The sequence below is a fragment of the Myotis daubentonii genome, chromosome 1 (genome assembly GCF_963259705.1).
Source record: "Myotis daubentonii chromosome 1, mMyoDau2.1, whole genome shotgun sequence".
Classification (NCBI taxonomy): domain Eukaryota; kingdom Metazoa; phylum Chordata; class Mammalia; order Chiroptera; family Vespertilionidae; genus Myotis; species Myotis daubentonii.
The window spans coordinates 102,301,213-102,326,300 of NC_081840.1; the positions used below are offsets into that span (position 1 = coordinate 102,301,213).

General features: G+C 42.7%; 1 long non-coding RNA gene across 1 annotated transcript in view; it reads left to right on the forward strand.

The window, feature by feature from the left end:
- The first annotated feature begins 217 nt into the window (after window positions 1–217).
- Window positions 218–25,088, forward strand: part of LOC132211217 (uncharacterized) — a 1,824,365-nt gene continuing 1,799,494 nt past the window's right edge. The window contains exon 1 of the long non-coding RNA XR_009447441.1: window positions 218–314. This is a non-coding gene — a long non-coding RNA (uncharacterized LOC132211217). The remainder of the gene's footprint in view (window positions 315–25,088) is intronic.

Sequence of the window (25,088 nt, forward strand, 5' to 3'; positions counted from 1 at the left end):
ACCCCCTGGTGTCTGTGTCCATTGGTTAGGCGTATATGCATGCATACAAGTCCTTTGGTTGATCTCTCCCACTTACACCACCGTCCCCTAACTTCCCTCTGAGGTTTGATGGTCGGATCAATGTTTCTCTGTCTCTGGATCTATTTTTGTTCATCAGTTTATGTTGTTCATTATATTCCATAAATGAGTGAGATCATGTGATATTTATCTTTCTCTGACTGGCTTATTTTGCTTAGCATAATGCTCTCCAGTTCCATCCATGCTGTTGCAAGTGGTAAGAATTCCTTCTTTTTACAGCAGCATAGTATTCCATTGTGTAGATGTACCACAGTTTTCTAATCCATTCATCTGCTGATGGGCACTTAGGCTGTTTCCAAATTTTAGTTATGGTGAATTGTGCTGCTATGAACATAAGGGTGCATATATCCTTTCTGATTGGTGTTTCTGGCTTCTTGGGATATATTCCTAGAAGTGGGATCACAGGGTCAAGTGGGAGTTCCATTTTTAGTTTTTTGAGGAAACTCCATACTGTTCTCCACAGTGGCTGCACCAGTCTGCATTCCCACCAGCAGTGCCGCATCCTCTCCAGCACTTGTCATTTGTTGATTTGTTGATGATAGCCATTCTGACAGGTGTGAGATGGTACTGCATTGTCTTTTTGATTTGCATTGGTTAAGAAATTGCTTCAGCATATGTCTGAGATTTTGCTGCCTGTTGATTCCTCTAAGACTTTTATGGTTTCCTATCTAATGTTTAAGTCCTTTATCCATTTTGAGTTTATTTTTGTGTATAGTGTAAGTTGGTGGTCTAGTTTCATTGTTTTGCATTTATCTGTCCAATGTTCCCAATACCATTTATTGAAGAGACTGTCTTGACTCCATTGTATGGTCTTGCCTTCTTTGTCAAATATTAATTGAGCTTATTGGTTTAGGTTGATTTCTGGGTTCTCTATTCTAGTCCATTGATCTGTATGTCTGTTCTTGCGCCAGTACCAGGCAGTTTTGAGAAGAGTGGCTTTGTAATACAGCTTGATATCTGGTATTGAGATCCTACCTACTTTGTTCTTCTTTCTCAGGATTGCTGCAACTATTCGGGTGCATAATATTTTACAATATGAATGTGCTATTCAACCATTTCTCTATTGAATGATATTGACAATTTTTACCAATTTTGTTTTACTCAAAGTCCAGTTTTGCTAACTGATTAGAGCATTGGCCCTCACACCAAATGGTCATGGGTTCAATTCCCAGTCAATGGCACATACCTTGGTTGCAGGCTAGATCCAACCTAGTCTGGTGCTTGTGGCAGGCAACTAATCAATGTGTCTCTCTCACATCAATGTCTCTCTCTCTCTCTCTCTCTCTCTCTCTCTCTCTCTCCCCCCCTCCTCCCTCCCTACATTCTCTCTTTAAAAAAAAATCAATGGAACATGTATCCTCTGGTGAGAATTTTTTTTAAATTAGTTTTACTACTACAAGCAATGGCGTAATAAATATCATTGTGTCTATATATTTATACTGTGGTAATTGTATTTCTATAGGCCATACAAACTGGAATTGCTGTATTAAAGGGTATATATGTTTTTATTTTAATATATACATATTTACAAATTACTTTCTAAATGACTTTAGTTAATAATTCTCCTAGAAAATTCATGAAAGATTTGTTTTCCAACATATTACCCAGCACTAGACTTTTTATAGAATGGCAAACAGTATTGTTAAGGTGTATTGTGCTATGGATTTCATGCAATTTCTATCAAAATCTCACTGACGTTTTTTGAAGAAATAGAAATATCCATTTTAAAATTCATAGGGAATCTTAAGGGCACTTCATAATTTTAAAGCTTACTTCAAAGCAATCCTAATCAGGAGCACCAAAGCCCCATCGAAGCAAGTCTAGCCACAGAGGGGTGTCTCCAGCACAGAAGTTCTCCCACTGTAGACACAGCTGATTCTCACAGCCAATTGGCCTGGAGGTCAATTCCTCACAGTGATAACTACAACAATCAAGGCTTAATTACAAGACTGTGCACAAAGCCCACAAGGGGGTGCACCAAGAGTGTCTACCTCAGGTAATTGGGACACTTAGCACAGAAAGGCACTCTATCGACACAGCGAAGCATAAAAAATGCCGAGACAAAGAAATAGGACACAAACGACAGAATTGGAGGAAAGCAAACTGCTGGATATAGAGTTCAAAACCACACTTTTAAGGTCTTTAAAGAACTGTCTAGAAGCCGCCAATAAACTTAATAAGGCCCTTGAAAAGACTAGTGAGACTGCCGATAAATGTAGTGAGATCTTCAAGAAGACTGGTGAGACCACCAATAAATGTAGTGAGATCCTCAAGAAATCTAATGAGACCCCCAATGTTGTGATAAAGGACCAACAAGAAATTAAGCATACACTGACTGAAATAAAGAACATTATACAGACTCCCAACAGCAGACTAGAGGATCGCAAAAATCAAGTCAAAGATTTGAAATGCGAAGAAGCAAAAAACACCCAACCAGAAAGGCAAAAGGAAAAAAGAATCCAAAAATACGAAGATAGTGTAAGGAGCCTCTGGGACAGCTTCAAGTGTACCAACATCAGAATTATAGGGGTGCCAGAAAAAGAGAGAGAGCAAGATATTGAAAACCTATTTGAAGAAATAATGACAGAAAACTTCCCCTACCTGATGAATGAAATAGACTTACAAGTCCAGGAAGTGCAGAGAACCCCAAACAAAAGAATCCAAAGAGGACCACACCAAGACACATCATAATTAAAATGCCAAGAGCAAAAGACAAAGAGAGAATCTTAAAAGCAGAAGAGAAAGAAACTCAGTTACCTACAAGGGAATACCCATACGACTGTCAGCTGATTTCTCCACAGAAACTTTGCAGGCCAGAAGGGAATGGCAAGAAATATTCAAAGTGATGAATACCAAGAACCTACAACCAAGATTACTTTATCCAGCAAAGCTATCATTCAGAACTGAAGGTCAGATAAAGAGCTTCACAGATAAGGAAAAGCTAAAGGAGTTCATCACCACCAAACCACTATTATATGAAATGCTGAAAGGTATCCTTTAAGAAGAGGAAGAAGAAGAAAAACGTAAAGATACAAATTATGAACAACAAACATGCATCTATCAACAAGTGAATCTAAGAATCAAGTGAATAAATAATCTGGTGATCATAATAGAATCAGGGACATAGAAAGGGAATGGACTGACTATTCTTGGGGGGGAAAGGGGTGTGGGAGATGCGGGAAGAGACTGGACAAAAATCGTGCACCTATGGATGAGGACAGTGAGTGGGGAGTGAGGGCGGAGGGTGGGGCGGGAACTGGGAGGAGGGAAGTTATGGGGGGAAAAAAGAGGAACAAATGTAATAATCTGAACAATAAAGATTTAATTTAAAAAAATAAAAATAAATAAAAATTAAAACCTTGCAAGGCTCCTCTAACACTGAAAAAACAGGATGATGCAGCAATGATATGCATGGACTCTGGCTTGCACATTTTGTGGTCAGCCCTGATTCTGACACTTATAACTGTACTAGGGGCCCGGTGCACGAAATTCGTACACTGGGTGTGTGTGGGGGGGGGGGGGGGGAGTGTCCCTCAGCCCAGCCTGCCCCCTCTCACATACTGGGAGCCCTCAGGCGTTGACCCCCATCACCCTCCAATCACAGGATCGGCCCCTTGCCCAGGCCTGATGCCTCGGCCAGAGGCGTAGACCCCCATCACCCTCCAATCGCCTGGTCGGCCCCTTGCCCAGGCCTGACGCCTCTGCCAGAGGTGTCAGGCTTGGACAGGGGACCCCCATCTCCCCCTGATCACTGGCTCTGGCCCCCGCCCAGGCCTGAGGCCCCTGGCCCGGGAATCATGCCTGGGCAGGGGACCCCCATCTCCCTCTGATCGCTTGCTCCACCCCCCGCCCAAGCCTGACGCCTCTGACCCAGGCTTCAGGCCTGGGCAAGGGGATCATCATATCCCCCCAATCCTTGGCTCCGCCCCCCAACCCAGGCCTGACGCCTTGGCCAGAGGAGTTGACCCTCATCACCCTCCGATCACCAATTACCGGATCGGCCCCTTGACCAGGCCTGAGGCCTCCGGCAGAGGTGTCAGGCCTGGGCAGGGGACCCCCAGCTCCCCGCGGTTGCAGGCTCCGCCCTGGCCCAGGTCTGACGCCTCTGGCCTAGGCGTCCGGCCCGGGCAGCAGGGAACCGCAGCTGCAGCGGCCCTGCGATTGTGGGCTTCGCTTTAGGCCCAGGCAAGGGACCCCTAGCTCCCGGGACTGCCATCTTCGACAGTGCCCAGCTCCCATCGCTGGCTCCACCCCTACTTCCTGCTATCACTGGCCAGGGCGGCAAAGGCACCTGATTCCCCGATCATGGCGGGGGGGCAGGGCAAAGGCGGCCCCAGGGCCACCTTTGCCCTGCCCCCCAGCTCTTAGCTCCCCCCTGGGTTTCCGATCACTGTCAGTGGCAGGGGGCTTCTTCCTGCTTTCCCTTTCGCCTCCCTGCATTGTGCCTACATATGCAAATTAACCGCCATCTTGTTGGCAGTTAACTGCCAATCTTAGTTGGCAGTTAACTGCCAATCTTAGTTGGCAGTTAACTGCCAATCTTAGTTGGCAGTTAACTGCCAATCATAATTGGCAGTTAATTTGCATATAGCCCTGATTAGCCAATGAAAAGGGTATCGTCGTACGCCAATTACCATTTTTCTCTTTTATTAGATAGGATGACAAAGCCAATTACTTAACTGCTCTCTGCTTCAGTTTTCCCACCCATAAGATGGGGAAAATGGTACTACTGCCTCAGAAGGATCATGTAATGTACTACTTTTTATAATCAGGGCAAAAAAATGTAGTTTCCCATACAACAGCAAGGTGCCTTTCACCTGTATGAAAAGTATGCTCAGTGGTACATGCAGTGTCCCAGATTGCGAGAGGGATGCCTGACTGCCGGTTTAGGCCAGATTGCGAGTGGATACAGGCCAGGCTGAGAGACACCCCCCACCACACAAATTTTGTGCACCAGGCATCTAGTCCAGTGGTCGCCAAACTGCGGCCCCTTGAGTATGGCTCTTCCACAAAATACCACTTGTGGGCGTGCACGGACAGTGCGATTGAAACTTCGTGGCCACACTCATGTGGCTCAGAAGCCGCAATTTGCCGACCACTGATTTAGTCTTTCTCTCTCTCTCTCTCTCTCTCTCTCTCTCTCTAATGTGCAAAGTGTCCCCTCCAAGTTCGACCAGGAGACCAGGAGTTTGATCACTCACTATTACTTGTGCTGACCACCAGGGGTCAGCATAGAAAGAAGAAATGCCCCAGCCAGCATCTGGCAACCAGGGAAGGAAGGCCCAGGCAGCAGTTGGCAACAGGGGAAAGCGGCAAGGCCCTGGCCAGCAACTGGCAGCTGAGGAAGGAAGACCCTGGCAGGCAGCCAGAAGGCCCCGATCAGTCCTGATCACTGGACAGGCCTTAGGGACCCTACCTGTGCACAAATTTCATGCACCAGGCCTCTAGTGTTGCAATGAAGATCATTGGAATAAATAGATATTTTATAATCCAGTCTTGGTTTCCATTAATTCAAAATTAGTCTTCTACATAAAGGAGTTACTGCTCTTTTTTCCCTGGCACTAATTTCTTTTGATCTCTTTCATTACAGTTCATAAATTGGCCTCTCATTTAAAAGTGTCTTTTTGAAGAATCCTATATAATAAAAGCCTAATATGCAAATCAACCAAACCAGGGGTCCTCAAACTTTTTAAACAGGGGGCCAGTTCACTGTCCCTCAGACCATTGGAGGGCCGGACTATAGTTTTAAAAAAAAACTATGAACAAATTCCTATGCACACTGCACATATCTTATTTTGAAGTAAAAAAACAAAACGGGAACAAATACAATATTTGTATTTGCATGTGGCCCGCGGGCCGTAGTTTGAGGACCTCTGAACCAAACGGCCAATCGCTATGATGCACACTGACCACCAGGGCGAAGATGCTCAATGCAGGAGCTGCCCTCAGCCTGCAGGCCCCAGGCCAGTCAAGGCAGGTGCCAGCTGGGGCCCCCCTATTGCCCCACAGAGGGAGGCAACCGAGGGAGGCGACCAGTGGTGGTGGCGGGGGGTGGGGCCAGCGAGTAGGCCGCGCTAGGCTGGCCAAGGTGGGTGCCAGCAGGGCACCCCCCCCCCCCGATCGCCCCACTGGTTGCCCCACAGATCAGCCCTGATCGCCGGCCAGGCCTGGACACCCTACCCATGCATGAATTTCATGCATTGGGCCTCTACTCATATATATATTAAGCATACACATTTTATGTATTCAGTTCACAAATTGGCCTCTCAGTGAAAACTGACTGATGTTTTTGAAGAACCATAGTATATTAAGCATACACATGTTATGTATTCCAAAAAACAATATTGCAGTGAACATGAGCTTTTAAAATTTCTCTATTCTATAAATGCTTTTCAAAGTTTGACTGCTGGATTAGCAGCCTGTGCATTAACTGGAAAGTTATTAGAAATACAAATTATTGGACCCTGCTACAGACTTGCTGAATCAGAAGCTGTGAGGTTTGAGTTAAGCAATCCATTTTAACAAATCCTCTGGGTAATTCTGATGAGGCTAAAATTGGAGAACCATTATCTAATCTAATAAAAGAGAAACATGCAAATTGACCGCACCTCTGCTATGCCCCAAGCCACGCCCACCAGCCAATCAGAGCGACTAGATGCAAATTAACCCAACCGAGATGGCTGCCAGCAGCCACGGAGCTGGAGCAAGCAGAAGGCTTAGTTGCCCGGTCGATGGAGGAAGCCAAGCTTCCCGCCTGCCCTGGCTGGCTGTGGTCTCTACTCAAGGCAACAAAGTTTCAATTATAGAAGATAAATAAATCCCAGACACCTGCTTCCAGCCAGCCTCCACTGGGAGCTTGGGTGGCTGGGGGCCATGGCCAGCCTGCAAACAGCCATCAGTCCCTCACCCAAAATGGCCACACCCTCATGGGGTGAGGGTCTCTGCTGGGGGGCTTGGCCAGCTTGCAAACTGCCATCAGCCACTCACCCAGGATGGCCAGGCACCCCAGTGGGGACCCCCACCCTGAAGGGGCTGTGGCCAGCCTGAAAACAGCCATCAGCCACTCACCCAGGCTGGCCAGGCACCCCAGCGGGAACCCCACCCTGATCCAGGACACCCTTCAGGGCAAACCAGCTGGCCCCCACCCATGCACCAGGCCTCTGTCCTACATAATAAAAGGGTAATATGCAAATTGACCCTTACAGCAGAACAACTGGGAATGACTGGTCACTACGACACACACTGACCACCAGGGGGCCGACGCTCAATGCAGAGCTGCCCCCTGGTGGTCAGTGTGCTCCCACAGTGGGAGCTCTGCTCAGCCACCAGCCAGGCTGCCAGCTACCAGTATAGTGGTGGTGGTGGGAGCCTCTCCCACCTCCTCAGCAGTGCTAAGAATGTCCGACTTCAGCTTAGGCCTGCTCCCTGCTGGCAAGTGGACATCCCCTGAGGGCTCCCAGGCTGCCAAAAAGATGTCTGACTGCCAGCTTAGTCCCAATTCCCCAGGGAGTGGGCCTAAGCCAGCAGGTGGTCATTTCCAGAGGGGTCCCAGACTGCAAGAAGGTACAGGCCTGGCTGAGGGACCCCCCCAACTGCACAAATTTTTGTGCACCAAGCCTCTAGTATTATATATTCTGCTCCAAGTTAAGTATGTCCTGGTATCATTTCTATACAAACATAGGTAGTTATTAAATACTAGAGGCCCGATGCATGAAATTCATGCAAGAGTAGGCCTTCCTTTCCCCGGCTTCCAGCACCGGGTTCTCTCTGGCACCCGGGACCCGGGCTTTGCTCGCAGCCCCAGATTTGTCCAGAACGTCATCCAGAAGGACATCCAGTCTAATTAGCATATTATGCTTTTATTATTATAGATATGTACTGTTTTTCAATTTTCAATGTTACTATTATTAGCATGTAATGATATCCTGTTTTCCATGATGTGCTATGTAATAAAAATTACATCAACTATAATGAAAATAAGTAAAGTATTTTTTAAAATCATATAACTTTTCTTTAAGTGCCACATACCACTGCTGGAAAACCTTCAACCTACTCTTGAGAATTAAAAGCATTCTGAGCAAGCTAAGCAACATATGCAAATCAATGAAGACAACAATGAAAAGTGCAAGTATGGAAGCCTTATGAAAATAACACTGATTTAAGTGGATGATGCTTACTGAGCAACAGTGAAAAATACCCAGAATAAACAGGATAAACTCAGATTATGAGGATCTTAATCTGCAACAGGTGAGTTTGAATATTTATATTGCTTTCCCTTTTTTCTTTTAAAAAATTACAGCTATCTTTTAAATCACATATGATGAAAATATTAACCCTATTGAAAATATTAATGTTTGAACATTGCACAACCAATTTAAAAAAAAAGGAAGCAAACACAATGCCTCATAACTGTAACCTGATTGAAATGTGCTAGAGCATATTCTGTAGAATTTGTAATGGCACAAATACAAGTGCTAAGATTTTAAAGACATGATTTTTGTCAATCAATATTAACGGCATTAAAATATTATTTTAAGTCACATTTTTATTGTGGCCTGGACAGCTTAATATTATTGAATGAGATTATCTTAAAAGCAATGTGGATTATCACTGACATAGGTCTTTAATTTTATATAACATCTTTTTGTACCTGGAATCTATACTAATAAAAGCCTAGGTGGTCATCGCGCCCTCGCGCAATGCCCTCACATCATCACGAGATGGTCACCACAGATGGTTGCCACAAGATGGCCATCCTCATGTCATCACAAGATTACCGCCACAAGATGGCCAGCAGGGGAGGGCAGTTGGGGATGATTGGGCCAGCAGGGGAACAGTTAGGTGTCATTAGGCCAGCAACGGAGCGGTTAGAGTGTGATCAGGCTGGCAGGCAGAAGCAGTTAGGGGCAATCAGGCTGGCAGGCAGGCGAGCAGTTAGGAGCCAGCGGTCCCAGATTGTGAGAGGAATGTCCAACTGCCAGTTTAGGCCCAATCCTGCATCAGGCCTAAACCAGCAGTCGGACATCCCCCAAGGGGTCCCAGATTGGAGAGGGTGCATGCCAGGCTGAGGGACACCCCCCTCCATGCACTAATTTTATGCACCGGGCCTCTAGTGTAAGTATATTTTTCCAGCATGGATTAGATCAGCCGTGGGCAAACTACGGCCCGCGGGCCGGATCCAGCCCGTTTGAAATGAATAAAACTAAAAAAAAAAAAGACCGTACCCTTTTATGTAATAATGTTTACTTTGAATTTATATTAGTTCACACAAACACTCCATCCATGCTTTTGTTCTGGCCCTCCAGTCCAGTTTAAGAACCCATTGTGGCCCTCGAATCAAAAAGTTTGCCCACCCCTGGATTAGATCAAAGAATAATAATATTAATCTAAATATTTTGGAGATCCATCTTATGTCAAAAATTAATAAGAAAATTGGGTTTTGATATAAACAATATAAAGTAATATAAAATTAATGAAATAATGGCTATACTCTAAAATCTCTCATTGTAAAGCTATAATTTACATTTTCTATAATAGTAAAAATGTACAATTTATACAGTAAGAAACCATGAATTGAGCATAACGTATCAGTCAATAGAAAATAAATGGAGTAAATCTTTACTAATGACTAATTATCTATTCTCTGAAACTGAAAGATACCAAAGGTAATATGAAGATGAAATGTATGAATAATTCTTTTGAGGGTTTTGAAGGCGCATATGCAGAAATGAATAGGAAAATAGTTCTTGCAGCTTGCCAATTGGGTTGTGAGCAAGTAAATTTTATGTTATTCTCTAGAATTATTTTTCCAAGGTTTAATTAAGCATAACAGCATTCCCCCATGTCTAGAATTTGCTGAGATTATCTAAATGAGATCCAATCCAGCTTCTCAGTTTGCTGCCATGTACTACACAGATAATAGTGATATATATATATATATATATATATATATATATATATATATATATATATATATATATATATAGTGATCTTTTGATTAAATGAGCTAATATATGTGCTAAATCAGTGCTTCTGAAGCCTGTCTACAAAATAGGATTCACTTGAAGTGCTTTTAAAAAACACGACTTCTCTGCCTCCATACCCAAATCAATTAAACCAAATTCTCTATAGATTATTCAAATATGCATCCAGAGTTAGGAACCATCATGCTTATTATTTAACTAGAGGCCCGGTGCACAAAATCTGCACACTGGGGTGGGGGGGGGGGGTGAGTCTCTAAGCCCAGCCTGCAGCCTCTCCAATCTGGGACCCCTCGGGGGATGTCCGAGTGCTGGTTTAGATTCAATCCCTGTGGCCCAATCAGGCCTAAACAGACAGTCTGGCTTCCCTCTCACAATCCGGGACTGCTGGTTCCCAACCACTCACCTGCCCGCCTGCCTGATTGCCCCTAACTGCTTCTGCCTGACAGCCTGATCACCCCTAACCACTCCCCTGCCAGCCTGATCAATGCCTAACTGCTCCCCTGCCAGCCCAATCACCCAGAACTGCCCTCCCCTACCAGCCCAGTTGCCCCCAACTGCCCTCCCCTGCTGGCCCAGTCGCCCCCAAGTGCCCTCCCCTGCCAGCCTGGTCCTCCCCAAATTCCCTCTCTCACTGTCCTGGTCACCCCTAACTACCATCCCCTGCTGGACAGGTCTCCCCTAACTGCCCTCCCCTGCATGCCTGGTCCCCCCCCCCCAACTATCCTCCCCTGCTGGCCTAGTTGCCCCTAACTGCCATCCCCTGCTGGCCTGATCACCCACAACTGCCCTCCCCTACTGGCCATCTTGCGGCTGTGGGTGCCACCATCTTTGAGGGTGTGGAAGTCAATTAGCATATTCCCTCCTTATTGGTTGTAGGCGCAGCCATCTTTGTGACAGTGTGAGGGTCAATTAGCACATTCCCTCTATTAGATAGAACTAGAGGCCCTGTGCACAAAATTCGTGCACTGGGCGGTGGCGGATCCCTCAGCCCAGCCTGCCCCCTCTCACAGTCCGTGAGCCCTCAGTGGATGTCCTACTGACAACTTAGGCCCACTCCCACAGGGAGCAGAGGCTTGAAGCAGGCACCCTGTGTATGTGTGTGTGTGTGTGTGTGTGTGTGTGTGTGTGTGTCTGCTGGGGGCCTGCCCCCAGCCGCACCACGGAGGCTCGGAGCAGGCACTGCATGTGTGTGTGTGTCCGCTGGGAGCCTGCCCTCAGCCATGTCGGAGCCTTAGAGCAGTCGCCCCATGTGTGTGTGAATGAGTGTGTGTGTGTGTGTGTGTGTGGTGTGTGTGTGTGTGTGTGTGTGTGTGTGTGTGTGTGTGTGTGTCCACTGGGGGCTTGCCCCCAACCACACCGTGGAGGCTTGGAGCAGGCACCCGTCTGTGTTGATCTCTCAATCTCCTGGCCGCGCCTGCGTGTTGTTCTCTCCCTTGAGTAGCAACCAGGGCGGGAAGCTTGGCTTCCTCCATAGCTGGGGGCAACCCAAGCCTCCAGCTCTGTGGCTGCCGCTCAAGGAGTGGCTGGGGGCCTAGGTCACCAGGAGCAACCCAGGCTTCCAGCCCACCCTGGCCGCTGCTCAAGGGAGAGAACAACACACAATAGGCCTTCCTTCCCCTGGCTGCTGGCACCAGTTTTCCTCCAGCACCCAGGACCCAGACCTTTGGTCCAGCCACAGCTGAGAAGCCAAGCCTCTTCAGTCTTCAGTCTTTAGTCTTCAATCTTCAGTCTTCGGTCTTCACTCCAGCCAGAGCCTTCAGTCTCCGCTCTGTGCCTGAATATGCAAATTAACCGCCATCTTTGTTGGGTTAATTTGCATACTCATCCGATTATCTGGTGGGCACAGCAGAGTGACACCGATTTGCATGTTTCCCTTTTATTAGTGTAGATGATATAAGAGAAATCAATAGCCAAGCCCATATACAAATGGTTACAACTGATTTTTAAATCTAGATTATTTTTTTTTTGTAGAATGCTTTGTAAAAAATAAAAAAGGGGTTATTTTTGGTTAAAAGAAAATGGTTGGGGTGAGAAAAATATTTTTAAAAACAATCTGTAGTTTAATACTGTATGAATGGATATTGAGAAAAATGCAGTAGAAAAGAATAAAACTCAAAAAGGAGAAAGTATTCTTTTTTCTTTTGCTGCTCTGATTGTGTGTTTTCTGCTACCTTGTCTACCAAGTTTCTAATTCAGTTCTCTGCTTCATCTAATCTGCTGCTAATTTCTTCTAGTGTATTCTTCATTTCAGTTATTATATCCTTCTTTTCTGTTTTTTTAATCATTTCTATGTCCTTTTTTTATGCTTACTATCCCTTTTTGAAATTCTGAGTTCATTTATTCTTCCCTTAACTTCCTTGTGGATCCTTATAATCATTGTTTTGAACTCTGTATTTGGTAGTTCACTTGTCTCCATTTTATTTAGTTCTTTTTCTAGAGGTTTCTCCTGTTCTTTCATTTGGACATGTTTATCTTCTCATTTTGGCTGCCTCTCTTTGCTTGTTTCTGTGTTAGATAGATCTGCTATGTCTCCCAGTCTTGGCAGGATGGCCTTAATGTAGTTAGTGTCCTGTGAAGCCCATGCAGTCTCCCTGATCCCCTTAACTGGGTGCTCCAAGAGTATCCCTTGTGTGGGTTATGTTGTAGTTGAGCCTCAACTGTTATTGGCATGTCCATAGGTGTGGTAGACCTTCAGGCTGGCTGGGTGTGAGTATTGGCCATGACCAGTTTATAAGTGGCTGTTTCAGGGGCTGTCCCCACAAAGCAGAGTTTGCCCCAGTGGTGTCTTATGCCTGCTGAGATCTCTTTGAATGTGCCTCCTGAAGAGCTAATCAGGTCATGCTCTGTTGTGGTCTGAAGCCAGCCAACTAGTATGTTGGTTTGGGGCTTCTTGGGAGGAACTCTGGTGCAGTCAATGCCAGATGCTGCCTGTTACCCACCCTGGGCTATCTTCTAGGAGCTACAAAGTAATACCTGGTTTGTAGCCACCTGTGTTGGGCCTGGGTGCATGTGGCAGCAGCCAACCTGAATTGCCACCAGTACTAGGCCTGGGACAGGTCAGCAAAAGGCCCAAGGTAGCCCAAGACCCACTGATAGAGGCTGGCTTCCTCTTAGACTCTATAACTGAAGGAGCCTCTGGTGGTGTCTAAATTGCATAAGGCAGATTCTCAGGGAGTCACCAGTGGGGAGAGTGATGTTCACTAACTTAATACAGATTCAAACTTGGCATCAGTGCTGGGTCTGAGGTCTCTCAGCAAAAAGTCTGAGAGTACACCTAGGCCTGCTGCCACCTGCCTGGGGTCTGTGAATCTTTTTGGTGGAGTGGGGTCTCAGGCAGTCTTCATGGTGAAGCTAGTAGAACTCATTAGATTAAAGTAGATTAACATGTGGCTGCATGGAGGGAGGGCTTAACACATCAAAGTGGCACTTGTCAGGAATGTGGGAAGATGTGCCTCACCCTAAAACCACACAACTCAGTTTCTCCCTGTGTGTCTCTGCCCTCCCACTGCCCAAACTTACCCAGAATTCCTTGAGACTTTTTAAAGAAAGACTGAAATGGGGGCCTAAGCTGGTTGCTGTTGGCAGAGCTTCCAGCAGTGAGCAAGATGGGTAGAGTGGGGCCTCTGAGAGTTGTCAGGTTGGGGCTAGAGTAGCTCTTCAGGCTAATGCCTTAAGAGGGGAGTGCTTGACCTAAAGAATGATGGTGTCTGTCTGTGGGTGGTGCAGAAGAGGGACTCAACACAGGAGAGGGCTGTCCCTCCAGCCTTCTCCCCAAAGCCACACAGCTCAGCCTCACCTTGTATGACTGTGATACCCCCTGAGCCACATCCCTCCCCTGAAACCCTGGATGAGTGCTTGCAAGCAAGTTTGTGCATTAGCCCTTTAAGAGGATGTCTGAGTTTCTAGCAGCCTTCCTGATTTGCACAGCCAGATGTTATATGGGCTCCTCTTCCCAACACTGGTGCTCTGGGCTGGGGAGCTTGGGGTAGGGTTGAGACCCCACATTCCTCAGGAGGGATATTTTCAGGTAAATAGCCCTCTGGATTCTTAATCGCCACACTTAGTTGTGGGGGGAAGCCTGTTTTCTGTCTCTGCCCCGCCCACCAGTTTCACTGGATTCTTCTATATCTCCTTAGTTATAAAGCTCAATTCTACTAGTGTTCAAGAGGTTCTCCAGGTTTATTGTTCTATAATTTAGTTGTAAATTTGATGTGATCTTAGGAAGAGGTGAATGCAACTTCTACCTACTCCATTTTTTACCATATCCCTTTTTGTTTGTTTTTTAATTTCTTTTTTTTATCTTAGAGAAGAAAGGAAAAGGAAAGATAGAAACATCAATGATTAAAAAGAATCATTGATTGCCTGCCTCCTGCACTCCCCCTACTAGGGATCAAGTCCACAACCCAGGCATGTGCCCTGACCAGGAATTGAACTGTGAACTTCTAGTTCTTAGGTCGATACTCAACCACTGAGCCACATCAGCTGGGCTGTACCATATCCTTCAATCTAGATCTTGTAACTACTGGCAGAGAGGGCCCAATGAACAAATTCAATGTGTATTGCATTCATTAAATGTTTCCCTCCCAGACCATATCTTTCATGGCAATAATGACTTCTCTATATCACTCCCCAATAGAACTTCCTCTGATAATAGGAATGTTCTGTATATGTGCCCACCAGAGTGGGAGCTATGAGTCATATATGGCTATTAAGCTCTTGAACTTCAGATAGTGTGACTGAAAAATCTAGGTGCTTAATTTTGTTTAATTTTAATTAGTTTAAATCTAAATAGCTATGTATACTTTGTGGCTCCCATTTTGGTCAGCGCAATTCAAGAATTATCAATGATCCAACAGTTAGACAGGACCTGGGTAGACACTGAGCTGTTCAGAGGGATAAATAGAGAAGCTTTCTGCTAATTAATGACTGGTAAACTGAAAACAGCTGGAGAAGTTGGAGCAGGAACAATATTTCAACAAAACTGTTGGATAAGATGTAATGCTCCTTAGGATAGAAGAATGGCCCTTACTAGTGAGCAGGTGATATCAGTTTCAACTAAGAACTCAGACTAGCTCAAATTAGGCCAAAGTGATTAGGATCTACAGCTTGGAAGGCTTTGATTACCATCAAAGATAAGGCAAATCCTTACCTTCTTGAAGACGTCAGGTAATGAGATAGGGCATAGATATGAGAATAAACATCTAATGAACCCTGGACATTCAAATATTTCTTTGGTTCTATTGTGAGTCACTCAAAAGCTGAAAACTTGCTGGATATCATATGAATGCTTTAAGTGAACTGAAAAAGGCACAGAAAGTATTTCTCTCATATTTTGGGTGAATATACTTTTTATTACTATCCTTGATCTAAAGATGTTGCTGTTAAAGACAAATGTGGACCACCTAAGCTAATGGTTCATATGAGGTCTGCTTTGGTGTGCAAATTAAAATATCATCTTCATAAACAAACTCTGTTCAGAAGATGATGGAAGAATAATTTTTTATTTATCCTGTTGACATGGATTCACCCTAACCAGTTTGGCTCAGTGGATAGAGTGTCAGCCTGCAGACTCAAGGGTCCCAGGTTCGATTCCAGTCAAGGGCATGTACCTTGGTTGTGGGCACATCTCCAGTAGGGGGTGTGCAGGAAGCAGCTGATCAATGTTTCTCTCTCATCGATGTTTCTAACTCTCTATCCCTCTCCTTTCTTCTCTGTAAAAAAATCAATAAAGTCTATTAAAAAAAAAAAAAGCTCTGCTTGGGCTCTCTGTGGGAAAAAGAACCACCAACAAAGCTGTTAGTGAATTTGTTTAAAAAAATTATGGATTCATTTATGCTGTTGAGGTTTATTCAGTGGGCAAGAGTGCCTCTAACAACAACAATATATCTTCATAACAACCGAAGGCTCCACCAGACCGGAAGTCAGTGCTGGGTTGCCATGGTGACCCAGCAGTGACTGGGGCGCTGCGGATGCCCCAACCCAGCACTGACTGCCTAGGGCAGTGGTCAGCAAACTCATTAGTCAACAGAGCCAAATATCAACAGTACAATGATTGAAATTTATTTTGAGAGCCAAATTTTTTAAACTTAAACTATATAGGTAGGTACATTGTTATTAACTTAATTAGGGTACTCCTAAGCTGGCCTTTGCTGAAATCATCCTCAACCTGAGGGGTCAACCTCAGCAAATGTACCCCCACTTCTTCTAATGCCACTTCTTCAAAATAGACTTGCCCAGGCCAAAAACCGACTTCTGCACATGGGCCATGAAGTTTCAATCGCACTGTACGTGCGTGCCCACATGTGGTATTTTGTGGAAGAGCCACACTCAAGGGGCCAAAGAGTTGCATGTGGCTCGCGAGCCGCGGTTTGCCAACCACTGGCCTAGGGGGCTGCGTATCAGGCCTGGAGAGAGGCCTGCAGAGAGAGGGGCAGGGTTTGATCTGTAGCCTCTGTGGCAGCCATTGATCAGAACTTGCCTCTCTTTCTCTCCTGGCCTGGCCAACAGCCATGCCTCCATTTCTCTCCAGTCCTCCACCAGGGCTGCTGATCAGCCCCGCCTTTCTGATAAGGCCCCATTGGTAGGCCCAGAGACACTGACTGGCATAGAAACTGACCAATCAGGACCAAATTTGCCAGCAGAAGAGGACAGTTGGGGGCGAGATCAGGCCTTCAGGGGAGGGCAGTTTGGAGCAAGATCAGGCCAGCAAGGGAGGGCAGTTAGGGGTGATCAGGCAGGCAGGCAGAGGGGTTATGGGAAATCAGGTAGGCAGGCAGGTGAGTGATTAGGGACCAGTGGTCCCAGATTATGAGAGTGGTGTCGAATCACCTGTTTACATCCCCTGAGTATGTAACCCGGTGGTTGGACATCCCCCGAGGGGTCTCCGATTGGAGTGGATGTAGGCTGTGCTGAGGGAACTCCACCTACATGGATGAAGTTCGTGCACTAGGCCTCTAGTATATATATTTAAAGAATAAAAACATTAAAAATAAAAAGAGTGCCTCTAACATTCTCTTTTCATTTGTCACTATTTCTAATTGAAATCAAATTGGTGGTGTCCTAAACATCCAGTCCCAATATGCTATAGAGTTGGTCCAGGAAATTAGAGATCAACAGGTAATAATGTGATAACTTAGTACTTTGTGAGAGACAAAAAAAGAAAATCCTCAATTTTCTTCTTCCAGAAAAAACATGTATTTGGGGAGGGAGGCTAAAGAAACTTATTTTCTTCCTCTAAATATTAGCAGTTAACTTTTTGAACAGGGTCATGATTTCATGGAGAGAGAGAGAGAGAGAGGTTCCTAAGTACCTGTTGATTATAGTTACATCCATGATGCAGGTGCAACTATGCAATTGTTTTCTTATTTAGGAAATAATTCTCAGTATCTTGTGTTCTTATATAGATCAATGAGCACTGGGGTGGCAAGTGAAATGAAATATTTAACAGGGTGTAGGCAATAATTGCTACTTATAGAATATGAATTTTCAACAGAAATGGCTGAGTGTTGGGCCAAGAAATAAAGAGTGTTGGTCACTAAAATATAGGGTATTAATATCTTTTAATTGAGTGAAATCCTGGTCCATGCAGCTGCCTAACACTTTAAGTCTAACATTATTTTAATATAATGGCAGGAATGCATAACTCAGAGTTTCACTGAGACATAATCTACTGTCTCTAAATTCACAGGCTGGGAAGAGTAAAGGCATTATAATTGTTCTCTCTATTATACATTTTCTATCTTTTTATCACCTGCCTGAACAGCCAGTCAGGTGCTCAAATTGAAGATGGTAAGCTAATGGCAGAGTGCCCATGGTCAATATGCCCCAACCTGAAAAATAGAAGCATTTATTCCTGACCTAGAAATAAAGAATTCCCAAACCCTTCAGTTTGGGCAGAGTTCAGATAAAAGATGGGAATCCATACAATGGCCTCTAAAGTCCAGAACTTTAATTTCTAATATATATCTTCACCACAAGGCCAAATCCATAACAGCCAGCCTCAAAAAAATCTGACATTTGTTAAAAAATGGTAATGAAGACTTTATTCAAGACTATTTTAATAGGGGAGTGATATTAAATTCAACTCCAAATATAGGAAATAAAGCTGGGGATTTACAGCCAATGAGCAGAGTGAGGATGTAAAATGGGTAAGAAGGGGCATTAAGGGTAGGAGAATTCTTACTAAATTAGCCTAACAGTGTTCTTTCTAACAGCAGGACAAGGTCTGGGTCAAATGTTATCTTTCACTTAGATCTCACATTTTTCAAATCAAATTATGCTGATAGAGTATAGAAAAGATAACATTTTATTTAGACTGGTGAAACCAGGGCTTTAAAAAGTCCAACTAAAGTTTGTTTAAGGAGGGAGTCTTTGTCAATGTCCAGCTAAAATGAACATTCTTAGTGCTGAGAGAAAGATCATTGATTTTTAAAACCAAAATGTCTAGATAATATTTTGGAAAAGTCCATACATTTAGTATAAACCAGCAATTTTCAGCCAGTGTGCTGCAAGAATTTTAAAAACATTCAATACCTGACTACTTAGTCAGGGATACTGACCTCTTTTCCTTCTGATTGTCAAATTAAAAATTACAACAGCCAACATAACAATAGCCATCCAGCGTAAATGAGTCAAAATTTTACCCTCCCCCCTTTTTTTTGTCAGACAGGCAAAACATATATTTTTGGTGTGCTGCAGAATTTTAGTAATTAGGTTATATTTGCCATGCATTTAAAAATGTTGAAAATTATTGGTATAAGATATACTATAATAACAAGAAATGCACAAAACTGAAAGTTTCAGAACTGCTTTTATGTGTGTGTATTAGAGGTCGAATTAAATAAAAGTTACAATTACTTGGTTTATTTGCAGAACTCTTCTGTACTATCTGGAACAAATCTGAAACACTAAGATCAAAGCCTCTTTGTTGCTGATTTTAAGAAAGGACTCTGTTGAAGTTACAGCTTGCTTCTAGTCACTAATGTCTCTGTAATGCCTTCTGGTGTGTAAAAGCAATTAAATAAAATTTGTGCTCTGCATGTTTTGATAATGTCATAATTATTTAAATGTTATATTATTTGCAAATCTATTCTACAGGATACTATAAAAAAAAGTCACCTCCATACATTTCTTACAATTCTAGGTAAAGAAACTGAATTTAGAAAATAAAATATCTTGCTTCAGCTTTTTCATATTAAAACTAAAAATTCATTAAAGAGATTAGAACAGTCTTTCTATTTATATATTTATTAAACCTATTAAGACTCTAACTCTCAGTACTAGCACTAGATAAATTATGAAAAAGATGTATAAACTCAAAGAATTTATTCAGTGTGAGAATGATATTAATAAACATCAAGTTTAATTTATATTAATGTTAAAAAGGACATTGAAAGAGGAAAAAGTTGTAAATATTGAATGAGTCAGTAGTCCAGTGTCTGTGTTGTCTCGTTTTATATTTTGACCCTGAGATTGATGGCTTTTCATTATCATTATCAACTAATCATGTGCCTCTTTTTATATTAATATTTTAAAATTTATTTTTAGACAATTTTATTAGCATCTAATATTTTTTTTATATTTTATTGAATTTTTTTTTTACAGAGAGGAAGGGACAGGATAGTTAGAAGCATCGATGAAAGAGAAACATCGATCAGCTGCCTCCTATACACCCTTCACTGGGGATGTGCCCGCCACCAAGGTACATGCCCTTGACCGGGATTGAACCCGGAACCCTTCAGTCCGCAGGCCAACTCTCTCTCTGCTGAGCCAAACCAGTCAGGGCAGCATCTAATATTTTATAAATATTACTAAGTAATATTTTGGTTCCTTACTACTTGAAAACCCAAATGAAATAAAGCTAAAGAGAGAGAAAATCAAATTGGCGGCATAGGTAAACACCAGAAATTGCTGCCTTGCACAACCACTTCAGAAATACAACTAAAAGACAAAACAGACATCATCCAGAACCACAGGAAGGCTGGCTGAGTGGAAATTCTAAAACTAGAAGGAAAGATAAAAACACACTGAGACTCAGAGGAGGTACAGAAGTAAAGTGCAGAGGTACGGAAGCGCACGTGGAAAGGCCTGGCAGCTAAGGACGCGGCGCAAGTGGAAAGGGCTTGAAAATGTGGATATGGTTGTCTTTTTCAATCGGGAGGGAGTCTCTAGCTCCTGACTGCTCTGAACTCCAGTTCCGGGCAAGTCTCTGGGGACACAGACTTATACGGGGAGAAACTGGACTGTCTGGCATTCGTAGGAACTCGAGGGCGGCTTTCTCTCAGAGGGGCTTGCAGCGATTACCATGGGACACTGAGATGCGGGGCCTCTTAGGGTAGGACTGAGGAGCAGCCATAGCTATTTGCTCCACCCTATGGATCCCCTGAGACCCTGCCCCACACAAGCTGTGCTCAGAGACTTTTGCATATGAAAGGCCTGGCCCTTAGCAATCTGAAAATTACCTAACAAACTGCAGCTGGGTCAGAGAGACCCAGAACTTCCAAAAGAAGGCCCAAGGCCCCACAGAAGCTCGCATTGCTTCACAGCTGGGCCTCATCTGGGCACCTCCAAACCCCAAACAAAAAAGAGGAATCTTCAGATCTCTCCATAGCTCCTGCTGGGTAGTCTCAGGCAGAGGCTAAATTAGCACGTCCTTAGAGATCCAAGAGCTAGTGAACCCAGTGGTCAGAGTGGGACCATCAAGATTACAACCCCTCAGATCCATAAAGGACACGCTCAGGGGGCAGACTCACTGAGCACAAAAGCCCCACTGAAGCAAGTCTTGCCCCAGAAGGGTGTCTCCAGCACAGAAGTTCTCCCACTGAAGACACAGCTGATTCTCACAGCCAATTGGCCTGGAGGTCAAGTCCTCCCAGTGATACCTTCAACAATCAAGGCTTAACTACAACAAGACTGTGCACAAAGCCCACAAAGGGGTGCACCAAGAGTGTCCACCTCAGGTAATTGGGGAGGCTGAGCCACTGGGCCCTATAGGACACTTAGCACAGAAAACCACTCTATCAACACAGGGAAGTCTAAAAAATTTAGAGACAAAGAAACATATCAAAAATGACAGAAATGGAGGAAAGCAAACTACTGGATATAGAGTTCAAAACCACACTTTTAAGGTTTTTCAAGAATTCTCAGAAACCACCGATAAACTTAGTGAGAGCCTCAAGAAATCTAGTGAGACCCTCGAGGTTATGAAAAAGGACCAACTAGAAATTAAGCATACACTGACTGAAATAAAGAATATTATACAGACTCCCAACAGCAGACTAGAGGATCGCAAGAATCAAGTCAAAGATTTGAAATACCAAGAAGCAACAAACACCCAACCGGAAAAACAAAAAGAAAAAGGAATCCAAAAATATGAAGATAGTGTAAGGAGCCTCTGGGACAACTTCAAACGTATCAACATCTGAATTATGGGGGTGCCAGAAGAAGAGAGAGAGCAAGATATTGAGAACCTATTTGAAGAAATAATGACAGAAAACTTCCCCTACCTGATGAATGATATAGACTTACAAGTCCAGGAAGCACAGAGAACCCCAAACAAAAGGAACCCAAAGAGGACCACACCAAGACACATCATAATTAAAATGCCAAGAGCAAAAGACAAAGAGAGAATCTTAAAAGCAGCAAGAGAAAGACAGTCAGTTACCTACAAGGGAGTACCCATACGACTGTCAGCTGATTTCTCAACAGAAACTATGCTGGCCAGAGGGAGTGGCAAGAAATATTCAAAGTGATGAATGCCAAGAACCTACAAACCAAGATTACTTTACCCAGCAAAGCTATCATTCAGAATTGAAGGTCAGATAAAGAGCTTCACAGATAAGAAAAAGCTAAAGGAGTTCATCACCACCAAACCAGTATTATATGAAATGCTGAAAGGTATCCTTTAAGAAGAGGAAGAAAAAGAAAAAGGTAAAGATACAAATTATGAACAACAATTACACATCTATCAACAAGTGAATCTACAAATCAAGTGAATAAATAATCGGATGAACAGAATAAACTGGTGAATATAATAGAATCAGGGACATAGAAAGGGAATGGACTGACTATTCTTGGGGGTGGGGAGGGTTGTGGGGGGTGCGGTAAGAGACTGGACAAAAACCGTACACCTATGGATGAGGGCAGTGGGGGCACGTAAGGGCAGAAGGTGGTGTGGGAACCGGGTGGAAGGGAGCTATGAGGGGGAAAAAGAGGAACAACTGTAATAATCTGAATAATAATGATTTAATTAAAAAAGAAATAAAACTAAATAAAATAATGCTCTTATGTATTTAATTAGTTTTTTTTCCAGAATCCAAAATTATTGCATTAGTTCAAAACATGCTTACATTGATAGGCTACAGCTTTAATGAAAAAAAATTCAATAGGTACTTAAGTTTCTACATTTAATAATTTAATCTTTCATATGTATCTCACCATATGTGAACTCAGCATATAACACACACATTCATTGTGGATCCCAGAGATGATTCAAAGTGGTTTCTTTGACATGTCCTTGGTTCCTCTCAGTGATACACACATTTTAAATCCAAATACATGTATACTCCATCAGCATAATTTGATTTAAAAAACATGAGATCTAAGTGAAATATAGCATTTTATTCCACTTCATCTTCATTTTATAGAAGAATATATTTCTTTAAAAATATAAGATCATGAGTTGTAACAAATCACACACAACATATCATTCTACTCCATATAGAATTCCTTTTACTTATTATTTTCAAAGACGACCATTTGGCCTCTACCTAAGTACATCCCATTCTAGAAATCTCATCTCTCAACTAGAGTCTTCCATGGTCAGAAATGATTCTTAATATTCAGTCAAATTCTACCTTCACATGTTATTTTTATTGTTGAAGCTAGAATGAAAGTTAAGAAATAGTCTAAAGAAAATTAAATGAAATAGGAGTAGAGTTCTGGGCCAGTGCCTGGCACCAAAAATGTTACCTAGTTATTATCATCAGAATCATTGAAAAAGCTTCAAAAGAATTATCTCCATGAGTGTGATGATATATTAAATATAAGTGAAAGTGACATTGCTAGATGGGATTATTCGAGTAAGTTTTACTTAGAATCAAGAGACAGAAGTCAATATATCTATGATTTATGATATTATATAATACTCTTCTAAATTAAGAATAACCCTTGAATGTTTTAAGAACATAACATTGATTTAAAAAATCAAATCTTACTGGAAACTGTGAGATTCAAGAAAAAACAACATATATAAACACTGAACTCTAGCCAATAAATTTGTTTCTTATATGTGTAGAGGCTTATAATTCTGAATATACTTTACATATATACTGGGATTGAACAAATAAATACAGAAATGATGGAGAGTGGGAGCTAGCAGTTACAGAAAGCTTAGGATGAACTCCATGGAAATGAGTGTATGGGAAGTCTTTATTATTTTTGCAACTAGTCTGTAGGTCTAAAATTATTTTAAAATAAAAAATTTAATCACTCAGAGAACATTTGTATAATAAAATAAGAAGATAAACAGAAAACTGTCAATTTCAGATTTGGATAGAACAGGTTTTATTTTGATAACATATGTTGGCTTTCACAATTTTCCCATTATATTGCAAGATTTTTTCCTATTTCCAAAGTGCATAGAACACATCATATTTGCTTCAGAAGGGAAGGATAAAGTGATTGGTCTTAAAGACTTTGAATAAACTTTATAACCAATGACTGTAAGAATTAAATAGGACAGTAGCACTGAAAGTGCTATGAAGATATGAGGTATGTAAGAAACAAAATAAATGAGGGTGGTTAAATAGAAGTCTGAAAACAAAATTGAGTTTAACTCTTGCCTGGGGAGAAAAAATAGATACAGGACAAAAAGGGAGGAATATGATTATATGTATTAGGAGAATTCAAAACAAAACTAGAATGAGTTAGCACCTCACACTCATTAGAATGTTGTTGTTTTCAACTCCCAGGAAGTAACAAGTATTGTGCTAATAGGAATGTAAAATGGTAGCTTCACTGTAGAAAATATATGGCAGTTCCTCAAAACAATGAGAATTACAATATAATCCAGCAAACTCACTTGTAGATATAAACCAAAAGAATTGAAAGCAGAGCCTGAAAAAGACACTTGTACATTCATATTTATAGCATTATTCACAATAGCCAAAAAGTAAAAGCAGTCCAAGTGTTTGACAATGGGTAAATGGAGAAAGAAAATGTGATATATACATACACTGTAATATTATTCAGCCTTAAAAGGAAGAAAATTCTGACATATGCTACAACATGGATGAACCTTGAGACATTATGCTAAGTGCAATAAGATAGTCTCAAATGAATAAATATTGTATAATTCCACATATATGAGGTATACAGAGTAGTCAAATTCATAGAGACAGAAGTTAGAATGCTTGCCAGGTGTGAGGGAAAGGGTGAAGAAGCAGTTATTATTAAATGGGCACAGAGTTTCCGTTTTTAAAGCTGAAGAAGTTCTGGAGATGAATAGTGGGAAAGGTTGTACAGCATTGTGAATGTGATTGATGTCAGTGAACTGTACATTAAAAATTGTTAAAATAGAGAAGGAGGCAAGATGGCTGCAGCTAGCAGGAGGCTGAGTGCCCTTGCTCCCAGCCAGGGACTAGATTCACACTAAGACCACGCAATCAACTTGGAAAAAAACAAGAGAGCCCTAACCGGTTTGGCTCAGTGGATAGAGCATCGGCCTGCGGACTGAAGAGTCCCAGGTTCAATTCCAGTCAAGGGCACGTACCTTGGTTGCAGGCACATCCCTAGTGGGGAGTGTGCAGGAGGCAGCTGATGGATGTTTCTCTCTCATCGATCTTTCTAACTCTTTATCCCTCTCCCTTCCTCTCTGTAAAAAATCAATAATATATATATTTTTAAAAAAGAAAAAGAAACAAACAAGAGAAGTGTAGCTGATTGGACAAATTCTATCTAAGGAGCACTGAAGAAACAACATACTGTGGGGTAAGGGAAGGGGAGTTGTGGAAAGGGGAGCTCCCTTGG